Below are 20,000 nucleotides of genomic sequence, written 5' to 3' on the forward strand. Positions count from 1 at the left end.
TGGTGGAAAAAGTATTCAATTTTTTTTACCTAAGTAAAAGTAGCAATACCACATTATAAAAACACTCTGTTACAGGTAAAAGCCTGTGTTCGAAATGCTACTTGAGTAAAAGTACAAAAGTATTGGCATCAAAATATACTATATATAAAGTGCCAAAAGTAAAAGTACTAAAATGTGAAAATAGCAGATCTACAAGCCCACTTGTGATGTATGTATAAATGCATGCATAAAAATAGGGCTAAAAGTACTAAAATGTGAAAATAGCAGATCTACAAGCCCACTTGTGATGTATGTATAAATGCATGCATAAAAATAGGGCTAAAGTGGTTAATGTATGCTTTATAATATATTAATTTATATCTGCAAAGTAGCTAGTAACTAAAGTTTTCAAATAATTGTAGTGGAGTAAAAGTACAATATTTGCCTTTGAGATGTAGTGGAGTAGAAGTAAAAATATTTGAATGGAAATACTCCAGTAATGTAAAAAATACCTCACAATTGTACTTAAAGGGATATTTCACTTTCAAAAAAACGTTTGGTAATTTTATCGTCTACTCAGGCCTTTGTGAACCCCCCAGACAGTTTTTAAGTTGCTTGATTCAGTATTTAAATATTTGATATTCATTTTAACAGACACGCCCCCTTCCTATCCATTTTAACCATGTTAGATTCATCAAAAACACCCGTCCTTGGTTCTGGTGACTCACCCTACCCTCCTAATGCGTGATTTCCGATCATTTTTTTCATTTATTTTATTTTATTTTTTTATTGTATTTCCAAAAAATATATAAAAAATAAATGAAAAAAGTAATTGAAAAAACACGGCCCCCTCGCGAATTAGGGGGGCGGTATGAGTCACCAGAACAAAGGACGGGTGTTTTTGATTAATCTAACATGGTTAAAATGGAGTTTGAAGTTACAATGGGTTTGTATAGGAAGGGGGCGTGTCTGATTAAATGAATATCAAATATCTAAATACTGAATCAAGCAACTTATAAACTGTCTGGGGGGTTCACAACGGCCTGAGTAGATGATAAAATGCCCAAAAGTTTTTTTAAAAGTGAAATATCCCTTTAAGTACAGTACTTGAGTAAATGTACTTAGTTATTTTACACCATCGTGAAAATACTATAGTAGAAATAACCACTGCACATGTTTGAAATGTCCACTCACAACGCCAGGAAGCGTCCTTAACAACAGGGCCACGCTGAGAGGAAACATCTACATATGTATGGAAATACCACAGCCTATGGGAGGGTTGCCGTGGGAGACACTGTGTTTGGAGGCGGGGCTCTGTGATGGGAGGGGACTTCCGGTGCCCTCTCTATTATTTTTTAACTCTATGGTATGGAGTATAGTGCAGTGCAACTTTTTAGTGTCAAGGACCCCCAAATTGATATTTCGTTAGGGTTAGACCGCCAGAAGAGAAGATTTGTGTTAAAAATTAGAATTAAAAAACAATTCAAAATCATTCAACATTTTCCCAACATCTTCAATATTTTTTTTTCAAAAATATACAAGCTCGCGGCACGAAGGGACGAGCTTGAATATCTACTACTATTGAATAGCCAACATATAAATGGATAAAGTGGTTAAAATGATTGTGACGCAATGTTAACTATACTTTTGCTGGGGACCCCTAGAGCTCCCCCCCCCCCCCCCAACGACCCCTAGTGGTCCCCGGACCCCACATTGAGAACCACTGGTATAGAGCATAGATATGACTCGCCTACAAGTGAAAATGTGTATGTATGGAGATCTGTGTAAAATGTTCTGATGGCAGGAGATTAGCATGAAATTCAAAGGTTAATATCTCGTCTTCCCAAACAAGCTCTGTGTTATATTAGCTGAACATAGATGTTGGCACTCGTGCGAAGGGGAAAAGTTGAAAATTACGGATTGCGGCTTTAAGCCAGATTTTATGCTTTGGCTGTTGAAAGATAGCCGATCTACAAGCTCACTGTTTAGCTTTCATTCATTCCATATAAACAATACTTATAATAATTATCTTCTTACATTTGACTGCAGAGCAACACAACCACAATCCTAAATACTACAACATACAAGAACAAGTAAACAAACAAACAAACATGATGGATGAATGGGTAATGTGTGTGTAAACTCTACCTCACACACACACACGCACGCACGCACGCACGCACGCACGCACGCACGCACGCACGCACGCACGCACGCACGCACGCACGCACGCACGCACGCACGCACGCACGCACGCACGCACGCACGCACGCATGCAGTGCCACGCACGTACGCACGCACGCACGCACGCACGCACGCACGCACGCACGCACACACACACACACACACACACACACACACACACACACACACACACACACACACACACACACACACACACACACACACACACACACACACACACACACACACACACACACACACACACACACACACGCACGCACACACACACCCCAGTGGTGGAAAGTAACTCAGTACAAGTACTCAAGTACTGTACTTAAGTACAATTTGAGTATGTGAGTATTTGAGTATTTGAGTATTTGAGTATTTGAGTATTTCCAATTTCCAAAAGTTTAATTTATACTCCACTACATCTCAGAGGCAAATATTGTACTTTAACTCCACTACAATTATTTGAAAAATGTAGTTACTATGGTTACTTTGTAGATTTTGGATTATTACAAAACATACAAAACATACATTAACCACTTCAGCCCTAAATACATTTCGGCCATTTGAAAATAGCAGATCTACAAGCTCAGAATGGGTCGCGATGCCACATTGTGAGCTTGTAGATCTGCTATTTTCAAAAGATTTGTATACATTTGAAAACTTAAAATGGGACATTCTGCATAATGGGTACTTTTACTTTTGGTACTTTAAGTACATTTTGATGCCAATGCTTTTATACTTTTACTCAAGTACATTTTGAATTCCGGACATTTACTTGTAACCAAGTATTTCTACCATGCAGTATTGATACTTTTACTTTTTCCACCACTGAGACACGCGCACACACACACACACGCACGCACGCGCGTGCAACACACACACACACACACACACACACACACACACACAGTCAGTCAGTCAGTCAGTCAGTCAGTCAGTCACTCATCTGATTAGAATCCTCCACAGTAAAATCCTCAGTGTTCAGTAACTCTAAATGGATACATCACCACAGCATTTTACTTCGTAGTACATTTCCAGTCTAACTATAAGAGCTCTATTTCATGTTGGACCACATGAAAAAAAAAACTCTACAAAGATGTTTATAACACCAGTGACAAAAGAGCAACCATGTAAGATTCATGCTCAAAAATGTAATCGAGATGAGGCTAACAAATACAACCAAATCTATATTACGGAGCAGGGAAAATAGCATATATAGTCTCGTTACAAACTTCTGATTGTATATCAGTCATCTTTCTTTTTCTCTGAGCATTCTTACATACTTAATTTGTCATTAGTAAACGAGTGATTCTATTGGCTATCCTCTATCCAGCAAGAGATACAAGATACCCCAACCTCACTGCAATGTGCATACATTATGTCCACTTCACAGCAAGAATATTATATTGACAGTATTACATATTTACATTAATGTATACTGTATGTTATATTTCAGACCTAAACAGGCAACCAGGAACCACTTTATATGAGCAAGTATATTAATCCAGTTGTTTCATCAGTAACTCAACCAAAATACCTATAGAGCATTGATCATAAAAAACCTTCTATTTATCCATTCGTAACTCTGAGAGTGTGCAAATGGGTCCATTTGGTTACATTTGCACACTCTCAGAGTTAAATGGTAACTTATAAGCATAGAAAAAGAGTATTTAAAACGGTTCCAAACCTGCTCCCATGCCTTTGGTGTTGCCCGTGCCCTGCTCACACGAGTACTGAGCCACCACACACTGCATGCTCACTGGCCCCTCCTCTTGGCCCCGCCCCCTGTGCTGCCTCCCCGCCGCCATTGGCTACGCTGCCCCCCCCCCTCACAGCGAGGTCCCCACATGGTGGCCAGATTTCACTTGTTGAATCTGGGTTAAAATAACAAACCAATGAATGGGCCTCCAGCTCTGTCAGGGCCTCTCCACTGTCTCTGTCTGTCTGTCTGTCTGTCTGTCTGTCTGTCTGTCTGTCTGTCTGTCTGTCTGTCTGTCTGTCTGTCTGTCTGTCTATATTTGTCATATCCATCTGACTCTCTCTCTCTCTCTCTCTCTCTCTCTCTCTCTCTCTCTCTCTCTCTCTCTCTCTCTCTCTCTCTCTCTCTCTCTCTCTCTCTCTCTCTCTCTCTCTCTCTCTCTCTCTCTCTCTCTCTCTCTCTCTCTCTCTCAAATCAAGGGGCCTTAATTGGCATGAGAAAACCTACGTTTACATTGCCAAAGCTAAAGAGGAAAAACTAGTTTAGAGAACCATAAGAATTGTCAGAAGTAGTTACAACATATGCATGTAGGAAAGGTCTCTCTCTCTCTCTCTCTCTCTCTCTCTCCTCTCTCTCTCTCTCTCTCTCCTCTCTCCCCCCTCACTCATTTTCATTTATCTCTCTCTCTCGCCCTGTCTCACTCCCTTCCTCTTCCTCTCTCACTCCCTTTCTCTCTGTCTGTCTGTCTCTCTCCCTCTGCGTGCTCGCGAGCGTGTGTGTGTGTGTGTGTGTGTGTGTGTGTGTGTGTGTGTGTGTGTGTGTGTGTGTGTGTGTGTGTGTGTGTGTCATTCCAGTCATTGTGTATTGCACATTGTACAATGTTACAACATTGCAGTTGCATTGCAGTTAACATGGTGGATCTTAGGACCCTGACACTCTGGCCTGGCGTCACACATAGAAGGTGCTGTCATTCCTGCTGTAGTGACGGAGACCACTCCCTGTGCACCACAAACACACCCAGCATGGGGTCTGGGCTGGGGGGGGGGGGTTCCGCCCCCAGCCTGATAGTTAATGGAACCAAATGGACTCTAAAGGCAGTGCTTCTCAATCTTTCCAGACCACGACCCCCCGAAATAATTCTATTTGAACTGGGGACCCCCCAAAATAATCATATTTGAACTGGGGACCCCCCAAAATAATCATATTTGAACTGGTTAATCATATTTGAACTGGGGACCCCCCAAAATAATCATATTTGAACTGGGGACCCCCCAACCCGACAAGCACTTGAAATTGTAGGAGTTGAGGCATTACATTTAGTTTGACTCGGTTCCACGGATAAATATTGTGAAAATAGCCGATCTACAAGCTTGTAGATTGGCTATTTTCATCATTTTGCCCCTTTCTAAGATAATATATGACAATTTGGCCAATGTTTGAATTTTTTATAGTATAATTTGTTGACTACTTTTGACGCAGTACCTTCTTTTGACCCAGGGGTCCTTGTGGGGGTTCCAGGGGGTCCCCAGCAAAATGTATTAATGTAGCATCACAATAATTTTAACCACTTTAACCTTTTATACTTTGGCTATTCAAAAATAGCAGATATACAAGCTCATAGCGCGACACTCGAAGAATCTTGAATTCCTTTGCAAATCTTTGAATATATATATTTTTAAGGCAAACATGTGTAACTCAAATCTTTGCGTCTGGGGATCCCTGGAACAAAACATTTTGAGATGGGGGTCCACGGCCAAATACATATCTAAAAATCTTTTCCATGTCAAGGACCCCCAAAATGATATGTATTTGGCCGCGGACCCCCATATCAAAATGTTGTTCCAGGGACCCCCCAGAAGCACAGATCGGAGTAAAAAGTGTTCATAGCGCGGCACTCTGTGTCGCGCTATGAGCTTGTAGATCTGCTATTTTTGAATAGCCAAAGGAATCAAAAAATTACACACAGACGCGTTCCCGGTCTTAATGGGTTTATACAAGCACGGCGCGCACACACACACACACACACACACACACACACACACACACACACACACACACACACACACACACACACACACACACACACACACACACACACACACACACACACACACACACACACACACACACATTGCATCAGTCGGCCTGGTCTCTAATAATAACCGATGCATGTGGTGGTGGTGTCTTTTGCCACAATGTACTCCCAGTCAGACTACATTACTACATTGTGAAAAATGTAATCAGAGTATAGAGAACACAGTTGGATGGTGTTCCGGGGGGGGGGGGAACAGAGCAGACACCATCTGTGCAGTCCAGTCCAGACAACATGTTAACTATGCACAGATGGACATACATCATGTGACAGGCGTGTCTGCAGGCGTGTCCCCTTTCACTGTACAGGCCAAGGACCCCTTAGCTGAGAGAGAGAGATGAGGTCTACATACAGTGGTGGAAAAAGTACTCTAAATGTTTTACTTAAGTAAAAGTATCGATGCTGCAATGTAAAAGTACTCTGTTACACGTAAAAGTCTGGTGTTCAAAATGTACTAATTTACAAAAGTATTGGTATCAAAATGTACTTAAAGTACCAAAAGTAGAAGCACTGAAATGTTTGAAAATAGCGGATCTACAAGCTCACAACGCGTCGCGATGCGACGCGTTGTGAGCTTGTAGATCGGCTATTTTCAAATAGCCTATGTATAAAATAGGGCTAAAGTAGTTCATGTATGTTTTATAATGTAATAATTTATATCTGCAAAGTAACTAGTAACTAAAGTTTTAGAATAATTGTAGTGGAGTAGAAGTAAAAGTTTAGACAATTGGAAATACTCCAGTAAAGTAAAAGCACCTAAAAATTGTACTTAAGTACAGTACTTGAGTAAATGTACTTAGTTACTTTACACCACTGCGCTCAAGACAGATGCTGCTTTTCCCCCTCTGTCCAATCGGGTAAGTCGAAGGCGGACCGTCCCAAGACTCAGGAAGCGACAAGGTGTTTGCGATAGAGCAACTGCGGGCTACGGGGACGGTGCTGAAAGTGAGTGACAGGTGTGTCACTGGTTGGGGCAGAATGCGTTGCAAGCTACTCCGTTTTTTAGAATGCTGGCTGCAAAAAACAGTCGGCCGCGCACAACCTGAGTTCATCAGCCGGCAGATATACTCAGTGGTGGAAAGTAACTAACTACGTACATTTACTCAAGCACTGTACTTAAGTACAATTTTGAGGTACTTTTACTTCACTGGAGTATTTCCAATTGTTTATACTTTTACTTCTACTCCACTACATCTCGGAGGCAACTATTGTACTTTTACTCCACTACAATTATTTGAAAACTTTAGTTACTAGTTACTTTGCAGATTACATTATGGAACATACATTAACCACTTCAGCCCTATTTATACCTAGGCTATTTGAAAATAGCCGATCTACAAGCTCACAACGCGTCGCAATGCGACTCGTTGTGAGCTTGTAGATCTGCTATTTTCAAACATTTGAGTACTTTTACTTTTGGTACTTTAAGTACATTTTGATACCAATATTTTCTTTACTTTTACTCAAGTAATTTTTTTAATTCCGGACTTTTACTTGTAACAGACTTCTACATTGCAGTATTGATACTTTTACTTAAGTAAAACATTCGAGTACTTTTTCCACCACTGGATATACTTTATTTCTGCCTTATGCGACGGATTCTGCCGATGCTTTTCAGTGGGAATGGAGCGTTTATTTTGTGGAAATCCGTGAATGGCAACAAACCGCTTCTTTCCCATTGAAAAGCATTGGCAGAATCCGCCGCACGGGCAGAATTAAAGTTAAAGTCCTGGATTCGTATTTTTTACTTGAGTAAAAGCATAAAAGTATTGATATAAAAATAGATTGGTAAAAGTAGTCATTATCTACAACGCTGCTAGGGCTTCATTGGTTATTGTATGTTTTGTAATAATAATCTAAATCTACTTTAGCGTTTAAAGTAGTAGCAGTGGAGTAAAAAATATACATTATAGTAAATGTACTTAGTTACTTTCCACCACTGATTATACTTAAGCATATATTCTGGTCCACCTTAACCCTGCAATATAGCCACAGGGTCCCAAGACTGCACAAGCACACGCACATGCACACACGCACACACACACACACACACACACACACACACACACACACACACACACACACACACACACACACACACACACACACACACACACACACACACACACACACACACACACACACACACACACACACACACAGTGATTTAGAGAGGGGGAATCAGGAAATGGGCTGAGCTTTGTGTGAAAGGTATTCGCTGCTCCTACGGAGAGCATAGCTTATAGTGGCTGTCGGGCAGAAACCTCATATCTCCATCATTTCGACTTAAAAAAACATTTTATTTTTTTAAATGAATGCCCTACTTTGTCGTATTCCAAGGGTCAAGCCAAAGTAGCGAAAATAGCCGATCTACAAGCTCAGTTAAAGTGATAAAGTGCAAGTGTGTGTGTGAGAGTTTTATAAATATTGAACCAATGAAAAGTATTTTCCCCCCAAAGTTAGAGTTTTGGACCAGTGGTTCTCAAAGTGGGGTCCTTGGGGGGGTTCCAGGGGGTCCCCAGCAAAATTAGTTAATATAGCATCAGTTTAACCACTTTAAGCCCTATATAAATCAGCTATTTTCGGGAGAAAAATAAAATTATTTAAATAATGTGAACATTTAGCATATTTTCAGATGGGCGTCCGTGGCCCAAACAGTGGTGGAAAAAGTACTCAAATTCTTTACTTAAGTAAAAGTATCAATACTGTCATATAGAAATACTCTATTAGGGCGCGTTCCCACTGCACTTTTATTTTACCTGCCAATGCTTTGTCAATGCAAATACGTGGATTCATGTTCTTGCGCATTTTTCTGGAGAATCCACGCATTTGCATTGACAAAGCATTGGCAGATTCCGCCCCAGAGGTAAAATAAAAGTGCGGTGGGAGCGCGCCCTTACAAGTAAAAGTCCAGAATTCAAAATGTACTTAAAAAGTACAAAAGTATTGGTATCAAAATGTACTTAAAGTACCAAAAGTAAAAGTACTAAAATGTTTGAAAATAGCATATCTACAAGCTCACAACGCGTCGCATCGCCTAGGTATAAAATAGGTCTGAAGTGGTTAATGTATGTTTTATAATATAATAATTTAAATCTGAAAAGTAACTAGTAACTAAGGTTTTCAAATAATTGTGGTGGAGTAAAAGTACAATATTTGCCTCTGAGATGTAGTGGAGCAGAAGTAAAAGTATTGGAAATTGGAAATACTCAAGTAAAGTAGAAATACCTCAAAATTGCACTTAAGTACAGTACTTAAGTAAATGTACTTAGTTACTTTCCACCACTGGGCCCAAATACATGTTCATTTGGGGAAAAGGTTTGCAGAACCAGTGTTTTGGACATACAAGGTATCTCCTCTGACAGAGATGACATGGTTCCCACTGGGTTCGGTGCCCCTGTGGGGGGTTGATCCCGCTGAGGTGGGGGTCCAGTCCCCACCCAGGTTCCCACAACAAGCACAATAATAATAATATTTACAAGACCCCCTGCAGCTTTAGCTGAGGTACTTTTACTTTACTTGAGTATTTTCTTTTTTTGCAATGCTTTTTACTTCTACTCCACTACATCTCAGAGACAGATTCTTTTTTTACTCCACTACAATTATTTGACAGCGTTGGTTACTATTTACTTTGTAGATTTGGATTGTTAAAACAAAGTCACATAAATAGTAGTCAAAAGTACAATATCTACCTCTGAGATTTTGCGGAGAAGTATGAAGTATGGAAAGACGGAAACGGTCAAGTGAAGTAAAAGTACCTCAGAATTGTTCTTAAGTACTACAGTACTGTATGTACTTAGTTCCATTCCACCACTGATCTAGTCAGGCAACGTCTAATGTGTATCTCAAGTCCTTATTCTGATCCGTCCTACTCCTATCTCCTATCTCCTATCTCCTATCTCCTACAGGAAGTAGAAGTCGGTCGCTCCAAGGACATACTGTAGGACAGTGGTTCTCAAACTTTTCCATGTCAAGGACCCCCAAAATGATATGTATTTGGCCGCGGACCCCCATCTCAAAATACTTTGTTCCAGGGACCCCAAGAAGCAAAGATTTGACTTACAAATATTCGCTTAAAGATATATATATATTCAAAGGTTTGCACATATTTTCACGATTTTTCAAAAATAGCAGATCTACAAGCTCATAGCGCAGCACTCGCTGCCGCGCTATGGGCTTGTAGATCTGCTATTTTTGAATAGCCCAAAGTATAAAAGGTTAAAGTGGTTACAATTATTGTGAGGCAATATTAACACATTTCGCTGGGGGACCCCCTGGAACCCTCCCAAGGACCCCTGGGGGTCCCCGGACCCCACTTTGAGAACCAATGGGTTAAATGAAGAAGTGCCGTCAAGCATATATGGGTCGCTGTTGTGAAGTTGGCACCGTATACCTTTACAAACAATACAGGTATATCCAGTGATCATATAATGCTGGTGTTCAGCTTGTGGTCAGACCTCTTTATGCAGAGCAGAGAAGAAGTAGGAGCACAAAAGAGATGCAGCCTGAAACTCCAGAGTGAAAGAGGAGCAGGCTGTGTGTGTGTGTGTGTGTGTGTGTGTGTGTGTGTGTGTGTGTGTGTGTGTGTGTGTGTGTGTGTGTGTGTGTGTGTGTGTGTGTGTGTGTGTGTGTGTGTGTGTGTGTGTGTGTGTGTGTGTGTGTGTGTGTGTGTGTTGGAGTATTTCCCATTTCCAGTACTTTTACTTCTACCCCAATTCTACCCCCCAATTATTTGAAAACTTTAGTTACTAGTTAGCCGATCTACAAGCTCACAACGTTGTGAGCTTGTAGATCGGCTATTTTCACACATTTTTGTACTTTTACATTTGGTACTTTAAGTACATTTTGATACCAATACTTTTGTACTTCTACTCATGTACATTTTGTGCGTGCGTGCAAGTGTGTGTGTGTGTGTGTGTGTGTGTGCGTGCGTGCGTGTGCAGTTTTACTGGTTGTGTATGTTATGTCAGGTCTTTTCACCTCCACACAAAGGACTGGGTGTAACATGCTTTAGGGGACATATAGCTCTCCTGCTCTCATTCTGGTGCCTGGCCATATAACAGGAGGTCCGGGACCCCTAGGGGGTCTTCAGAGTTATTGCGGGGGGGGGGCCTCCAAATCTTACTGCGATAAGATAATGTTTTTTACGTTAACCACTAGCCCTAGCCTACGTATCCTGAGGAGAACTTTAGCCAAACATAGCAGATCCACAAGCTCACAACGAGCTTGTAGATCGTCTATTTTCGGCGAAGAGGTTTGGTGTAGAGGGAAAACAGAGCAGACTAAATACAGAGTGAAAGGACAAGTTTACTAAGTATTGCCAGTTTAAGTGGTTAAATGTTTGAAAATACACATGAACTCTTTCATCGCCATGGACGGGAATTCCCGGCAATGACGAGTTTGGAGGGAACTTTGTTTCCAGTGGTTTTCCACCAGATGGCGTTGTTACCTATCCTATGGATGATGCTTTCACTGCCTGATGACGACAGACCCGTTGTTTAAAAAAATTAAAGATTGTTTACTTCCTGTTTAATTCCTGCAGTGAAATGGCCATATCTCTGCTAGATCTCCGTTCCTCCTGCTTTACGGCAAAACAAGCCTCATTGAAAAGGCCATAGCTCTTGAATGGAGGATCGCTATCGGACTATTATTTTTCTTCTACTACGACAACCCTGTGCGTGTAATGAGCTAATGTCCATGAGGACGGCGGTCACAGAGAGTATTCCATGATTTTTCAAAGGTACAGTAAAAAAAAGGTAATGAAAATAGCCGGTCTGCAAGCTCACAATTCGCTCGACATCTAAAGTTCATCTAAGGTCAGGTATGGAACCAGATCGTCATTGAGGACGTGGAGATGCCTTTAGACTTCACAAACAGAACAATGCTGTTTATTAGCACAGGTGGGGGGGAGATTCCCCTATAGATTTAAATGACCTTCTCAGGTGGTCCCAAGACCCCCAACTTCTTCCTGTTGTGAGCAGATAAATATACAACAGGACACGGATCCTATGACCCAAACAGAGGAACCGGAGGTAGGTGGGATGAGGCCTTTATTGTCTTTCTGTGCAACTCTTTTTCCTACCGTTTCTCTTTCTTTCCGTTGCTCTAAATCATGTGTTCCGCCTCCATTGTGTCTGTGAGAGGACACCTGCCATCTAAACAATGCAGACAGACAGGCAGGCAGACAGACAGACAGACAGACAGACAGACAGACAGACAGACAGACAGACAGACAGACAGACAGACAGACAGACAGACAGACAGACAGACAGACAGACAGACAGACAGACAGACAGATAGATGTTCCAGTGTAGTGACAGGTGACAGGAACTCAACACCACAACAAGAAACTCAGGAAGTCAGGCGTGTGTTTGTGTACAGACAGAGTCAGTCCATGTTTTACTCTGCCTGTGTGTGTGTGTGTGTGTGTGTGTGTGTGTGTGTGTGTGTGTGTGTGTATGTGTGTGTGTGTGTGTGTGTGTGTGCGTGCGTGCGTGCGTGCGTGCGTGTGCGTCTGTCAACAGCTTCATCTCCGGCACCGTAGGACCGATCGACCAGAAACTTTTCACACACACACACACACACACACACACACACACACACACACACACACACACACACACACACACACACACACACACACACACACACACACACACACACACACACACACACACACACACACACACACACCCAGTAGCACAAATTCCACCTCATAGTGGCGCTATAACCGTAGGTTCAATCGATCGATCGATTGCGTTATCCTTTTAGCGTAACGTTTCACTGCACTACCTTTACTGTTAACAAACTCCTTACAAAGTATTTAATCAATCAATCAATCAATCAATCAATCAATAAAAACAAAGTATAGATGGGGCCTTTGGGTAAGGGTGTTTGTATGCATGGATGACAGTTTTGTGTAAAAGCTACCAGTCTGGGAACCCATTAAGTAAAAAGGATCTGTCTTCAGCACTGTTTCCCAAACAGCGGGGTCGGGACACATTTGTTGGTCGGCAACACTTTTTTATGGGTCAGTAAAACATTTTTTTAAATTATTATTACGGTATTAAAACTCTGTAAAAGTAAAAGTCCGGAATAAAAAATGTACTTGAGTAAAAGTAAAATAGTATTGGTATCAAAATGTACTCAAAGTACCAAAAGTAGAAAGTACTCATTATGCAGAATGTCCCATTTCAAAAATGTTCAAATGTATAAAATGTCTAAAACTGAAATGTATATAGGGCTGAAGTGGTTAATGTATGTTATGTAATAATAATCAAAATCTACAAAGTAACTAGTAACTAAAGTTTTCAAATAATTATAGTGGAGTAAAAGTACAATATTTGCCTCTGAGATGTAGTGGAGTAGAAGTAAAAGTACTGAAATTTGGAAATACTCCAGTAAAGCAAAAACTCCTCAAAAGTGTACTTAAAGGTAGGGTAAGTGATTTCTTTTTTACATTTTTGTTAAAAAGGTTTAAGTACTATATTCTGATAGTAATCATTTCTACAGAGCGTTTGTTCGGTCACAGGGGTCTCTCCAGCTCTTTAGTAAACAGAATATAGTAGACTACATTTTCAGGTAGGTCACACATTTTAAGCCACTCAGGAGAGAGCACTGAAAATGCATTTTCTGTTTAATAAAGAGCTGGAGAGACATTGGAGACTCCTTATATGGACAGGACACTCTATAGTAACGAGCACTATCAGAACATAGACCCATTTTGCAATTATTTGAATAATTGCAAATCATTTACCCTACCTTTAAGTACAGTACTTGAGTAAATGTACTTAGTTACTTTCCACCACTTGGTCTTGAGAGATCAAGAAGCTATACCAACACCAACCTTCAATGTAGCGTCTAGGGGCCTCGCAGTCTGAAGAGCCACCGTTCCACTGTAAACCCTGGTTCTGCTTCAGGCCCGTCTCTTCAGGTTCTGTAGGAAAAAACACCAGAATGGAGTTAGAAAACATCAGTGGTGTAAAGTAACTAAGTACATTTTCGTATCATCATCTCCGGAACAGCATATCTGCCCCTGTCGACTCTAATTCATAATGCGCCGATGTGGGCATTATACTGTATGTGCGAGCTTGTAGATCAACTATTTTGGCAGCAGGACACCGCCCTGCGCCACACGACAAAATGTCTGTCTGTCTGTCTGTCTGTCTGTCTGTCTGTCTGTCTGTCTGTCTGTCTGTCTGTCTGTCTGTCTGTCTGTCTGTCTGTCTGTCTGTCTGTCTGTCTGTCTGTCTGTCTGTCTGTCTGTCTGTCTCTCTCTCTCTCTCTCTCTCTCTCTCTCTCTCTCTCTCTCTCTCTCTCTCTCTCTCTCTCTCTCTCTCTCTCTCTCTCTCTCTCTCTCTCTCTCTCTCTCTCTCTTATATATTTTGCAAAATATTTGATATTATAATATTAATATTTTGAAATAGTGATATTTATTTATTTTCATGTATAAAAGATATATATATTTACTCGGCCCACAAACGGGACCCCAACCCACTGTTTGGGACACACTGCTTTAGAGGGGATTTTCCATGTATAGATACGAGGGTCCACAGGAAGAGACCCACGCACCTGGAGACGCTTTAATCTGTTTAACAGAGCACACACACACACACACGCACATGCGCGCGCGCGCACGCACGCACGCACGCACGCACGCACACACACACACACACACACACACACACACACACACACACACACACACACACACACACACACACACACACACACACACACACACACACACACACACACACACACACACACACGTTGAAGTCTGCAGCCCTCATTTCATACGTGTTTATGCTTTCGTTGCATAATGTTTGGAGTCATTTCATAACGCTTACATAATAATATACAGTAAAGGGGGGGGGGGGGGTCAGAGAACATCTGGGGGCGCCGGAAGCAATGTTTTATGGTGCGGGGAAACCCTTAGGGGTCTGTAACTCTGAGAGAGTACAGATCGAACCAAATGGATTTGGTTCCATCAGAGTTACATTAACACTGACGATTTTACAGTGTAGTTTGGGGGTTCCAGTATAGTTTAGATCTTTTCATTTCTAGGACCCCCAGTTTGACATGGATATTAGACCACCGAAAGCTTCAGTGTCAACTTAACTATTATGAGTGTGTGTGTGTGTGTGTGTGTGTGTGTGTGTGTGTGTGTGTGTGTGTGTGTGTGTGTGTGTGTGTGTGTGTGTGTGTGTGTGTGTGCAGTGCCAGCTTAACGGAAGGGCTGTAGGTGCTGAAGCACAGGGCAGCCACCAACCTAACCTTGGGGGGGGGGGGAAACGGCGCAGAGAAAGTGAAAGAAGACAGAACTATCGCCGAAAAGCGCCAAAATGTAGGAGCTACGTCTGCTGAAGGAGCTCTAAAACAGTGAAGCGTAACATTTTTCCTAAAAAAAGAAATGAAAAATGTCACCCCCAAAAAAGAGATTTCAACTGCCCCTCGCGGCCTAATGGTAAGGCCGATAAAATGGCAGTGGATGTGTTGGATGCAACTCAAAGTGAACTTATACTCAGGTATTTAGTTTGTCGCCGTCCGACCTTCCTAGCCTAGCCTGGCTCCACCCCCTGAATCGCTAGCCTCGCATTCAGGGTCTGGTGAAGCTGTCGAAGGCGGGTGTTTCTCGGTTGAAAATCTGTACGACGAATCGGGATCGGGATAATCCAGTACGAACCAATCAACAATGAGTCCAACTTTGGCCACGCTCCCATCTCAGAAAACAGCTGCACTGAGAGGGCTTTCAGACTGAATAATGGAGTTAAACGAAATGAAAATTCAGGCTGAGTGTCAGGCTATTCCTAGCCTGTGTCATCAAAGAAAAACATTTTAACCATGATAGATTCAGATTCATCGAAAACACCCGTCCTTGATTCTGGTGACTCATACTGCCCTCCTAATACGTGAGGGGGCCGTGTTTTTTCAATTACTTTTTAAATCTTTTTTTTCCTTTTTTTTTATTGTTTACATTTTCCCCAAAAAATATTAAAAACTGTCTGGGGTGTTCACAAAAGCCTGAGTAGACGATGAAATGACCAAAAAAAAATTGGAAAGTGAAATATCCCTTTAACTGTCATCTGGGGATCCCCCCGGGGGAAAATATATATATTGTGGGTACCCACTGGGGGTCCCAGCCCACAGGTTGAGAACCACTGTGCTAGAGTGACAAGCCAAATTATCTCTTGTCGCCACTGCACGCAGCGCTCCGAATGTGTGACTATTTCACCGTCTGTGATTTTCTGTCACATAGTCAAGACTGGGGGAGCAATAGTCAGGACAGGGGGATTTTTTAAATGTATAATTTACATTGTTTTCTCACTCACTCCACAGTAAAAAAAAAAAAGGGGAAAAAAAGTGTACAGGGTATCTGCACATTTCTTAAGTTACAATGTAATGACTTTTAAGACCTTTTTAATACCAAATTGGCCAAATTGTTAAATATTACTAAGAAAGAGGCAAACATTGTGAAAATAGCCGATCTATAAGCTCACAATGCCTCGCACTGCCAGGCGTTGTGTGCTTGTAGATATGCTATTGTCACAATATTTATCTGTGGAACCAAGTAAAACTAAATGTAATGCCTAAAATTCCAAGTGCTTGTCACAGTGGGGGTCCCCATGCAGTTCAAATATGATTATTTTGGGGGTGTCCCCAGTTCAAATATGATTGTTTTGGGGGTGTCCCCAGTTCAAATACGATTGTTTTGGGGGGTCACGGCCTGAAAAGTTTGGGAACCCTTGCCTTATATGACTGGCCTTACGGACCTTTGTCTTATTGAAAATGTTCTTTGTGGACCTTTAAGATTTGTATTTGAGTACCTCTGTTCTAGGGGACCCTTAGCTAATGTATTGATAGTCAATGGACCAAATGGACCCTAACCCTTACAGTTCTGTAACTCAGAGTTTATGGGGGAGGGGGTGGGTCCGTGCCATAATGCATGCCATGGGGGTCCTTGGAAATAAAAAAAGTTTGACAACTGCTGGCTTTAGAGTGGAAGCAATGTGAGACTGCAACACTCTGGATGCTATCACTAAACGTTAGTATTTTAAGAGTATAGAAATAAATCATCTATAAAGAATACAGTTTGGTAGAAAGTCCAAACAACAAGCAATTATTTCAGTATAGAATAATAAACCGTACGGTCTCCCTCAGCCTCATACAGCTGGCGTTCATTACAAACATTATTTGCAGAGCTTTGAAGGCTGTGCCAGGAAACCCTTCAAAGAAACTGTACAGGAAAAACCTTGGAGTAGCTGCTGCCAAAGCAGCTTCCGCTGGGTTTTTTGGTGAGCTTGTAGATCGGATATTTTCACTGCTTTTGAACATTTCAGACTTTTAATTTATTATATATATATATTTTTTAAATACAATGCATTGAGATATGCAAAGATTTATATATATATATATATATACATTTCTCCCCGTAAACTAAAAATTAAGACTAAATCATGCATTTTCATAAAAAGTTAAAATAGGTGAGCTTGTAGTTTGGCTATTTTCACTATTTTAGATTTTATTTTTATTTATATATTTGTTTTATTTGTTTTTTTTTATATTCTACATTTCAATACAATGCATTGCTATACACTCAGTCACCGGCCACTTTATTAGTACATTTACTCAAGTACTGTACTTAAGTACAATGTTGAGGTATTTTTAGTATTTCCAATTGTCAATGCTTTTACTTCTAATCCACTACATCTCAGAGGCAAATATTGTACTTTTACTCCACTACGATTATTTGAAAAGTTTAGTGACTACTTACTTTGTAGATTTTGATTATTATTACTAAACATACATTACCCACTGTAGAGTATTCGCCTAATGCGAATTCTACATTTTATACATCCGTAGTTAATGTGCCTCGGTAGCCACCGTACGGGTGATGGTCATATATCGCGCATGCGCAAGCCGGTTGTTATGTTTTGTCATGCTACCAAAGATACTGAGAGCTGTACCGCTGAGTATAATAAACTGAACTCGGTTTATAAAGTATTCCCTCCGTTTGGTCATTCTACATGGTGTCAGAAGTTCAGGGATTTTGCTGCACAGTGGTACTTCGAGCATGTAACCAGCAGCCCCGAGTTCGCACAGTGCAATGGTTTGGCTGAAAGGGCAGTGCAAAGTACTAAGCAACTGATGGAAAAGTCAAAGAGGGACGGCACAGATGTGTTCCTCAACCTCTTGAACATGAGGAACATCCCTCGCGACGCTCAGCTTGGCTCAACTGCACAGAGACTAATGTCAAGGCAGACCCGCACTACCCTCCCGGTCAGACCAAACCCCAGATACAGTAGGCTGCCCCAACGCTCCTGATTTCGTGTATAGAGGGGCGGGTGTATAGAGCCGGAGAGAGATTGCGCCTGATCCCATTGGTTCACCGATCTGTCCGTCAACCCCCGCCTCGTCAACACAACATTACGAGCGACGCCCACTGCACTCTGGTTGGTTGGGGAAATGAACACTTCCTCATACCGGGTACACCAACGCGTTGGTCCAGGCTTTTATTTTTTAGCAAAACTAAACAATAAAAGCCTGGAGATCGAGGCTACAGATACAGTGACTGAGTATTGGACTGTGGATAGACTTTATGGACAGTTCCGTATTACACATTGTACAAAGTTGTAAAAAATAAAAACATTCGACGTCCACCTCAGCCCTATATACATTTCGGCCATTTGAAAATAGCCGATCTACAAGCTCACAATACGTCGCGATGCGACACATTGTGAGCTTGTAGATCGCTATTTTCAAAAGATTTGTATACATTTTATACATTTGAAAACTTGTGAAACGGGGCATTCTGCCTAATGAATACTTTCTACTTTTGGTACTTGAAGTACATATTGATACCAATACTCAAGTAAATTTTGAATTCCGGACTTTTACTTGTAAGGGCGCGCTCCCACCAAAACATGGTCGGCTGCTATTAAACGCAGGTTGTGCGCGGCCACAGTTTTTTGCAGCCAGCGGATTCTAAAAAACGGGAGTGACGCACCTGTCACTCACTTTCAGGACCCTCCCCGTAGCCCTCACCGCCATAGATATAGAAACCTAGATACCTCATTGGCCTCTGCAGTTCATTGTAACGACTGGTCTCTCAATACAAGGCTCTTCCGGGGGGCTGTTTGACTACTGACCAATCACATCACGTTAACTACTGGCCAATCACAGTGCGTCTAACTGACTAGTTGCTGCGCGGCTGCCTCTTAAGAAAAGACCCACCCCACCTGCCTCTGATTGGCCTACCGAACGCCCCCTTCTGTGACGCACACGGAAGTTTCCAGCTTGCCCCCCAGAAGCATAGTGGAAGCGGAAGTGCGTCCGAGATGCCGACGCTTCAGAGCCAGAGGAGGTGTCTACCTTTATATGTCTATGCTCACCGCCTTCTGCCTTGAGCACCATGTTGCTTCCTGAGTCTTGGGACGGTCCGCCTTCGACTCACCCGATTGGACAGAGGAGGAAAAGCAGCTCCTGCCTCCAGCAGTTATATGCTTCAAATGGACAAGTCGTGTAGAGCTGATAAACGCACGGTCTGCGCGACATGCGGAAAGATCCGCTCTTGCGTGAATCCACGCATTTACATTGACAAAGCATTGTCAGATTCCGCCCCAAAGGTAAAATAAAAGTGCGGTGGGAGCGCGCCCTAACAGAGTATTTCTACATTGCAGTAGGCCTATTGATACTTTTACTTAAAGGTAGGGTAAGTGATTTGCAAGTATTCAAATAATTGCAAAATGGGTCTATTTTCTGATAGTGCTCGTTACTATAGAGTGTCCTGTCCATATAAGGAGTCTCCATGTCTCTCCAGCTCTTTATAAAACAGAAAATGCATTTTCGTTTCAGTTTCAGTTTCATTTCCAATTTTATCCAATCAGGATAGAGAACTCAATCAGGATATAGATTAAACAAGTGAAATTGGAAGTGATGACACTAAGAAATGAGCAGGCACAATTAGAACTTGAACACTATAAAAATGAAGCTTAAAAATGGGTACTTTCTCCTGATTGGCTGAGATTTTGACACCTA

General features: G+C 41.7%; 1 protein-coding gene across 2 annotated transcripts in view; it reads right to left on the reverse strand.

The window, feature by feature from the left end:
• The window catches only part of LOC308078675 (LHFPL tetraspan subfamily member 2a protein-like), a 68,034-nt gene that overhangs the window by 27,263 nt on the left and 20,771 nt on the right, over positions 1 to 20,000 (reverse strand). The window contains exon 2 of one of the 2 annotated variants that reach the window (XM_080419945.1): positions 13,810 to 13,899. The gene's annotated coding sequence lies outside the window, so the exon portion shown is untranslated. Of the gene's footprint in view, positions 1 to 3,859; positions 3,897 to 13,809; positions 13,900 to 20,000 lie in introns of those variants that run through there. The other variant, XM_080419944.1, reaches the window with a different exon arrangement.

This window comes from Gymnoscopelus braueri (assembly GCF_963280865.1).
Source record: "Gymnoscopelus braueri genome assembly, chromosome: 22".
Taxonomy (NCBI): Eukaryota; Metazoa; Chordata; class Actinopteri; order Myctophiformes; family Myctophidae; genus Gymnoscopelus; species Gymnoscopelus braueri.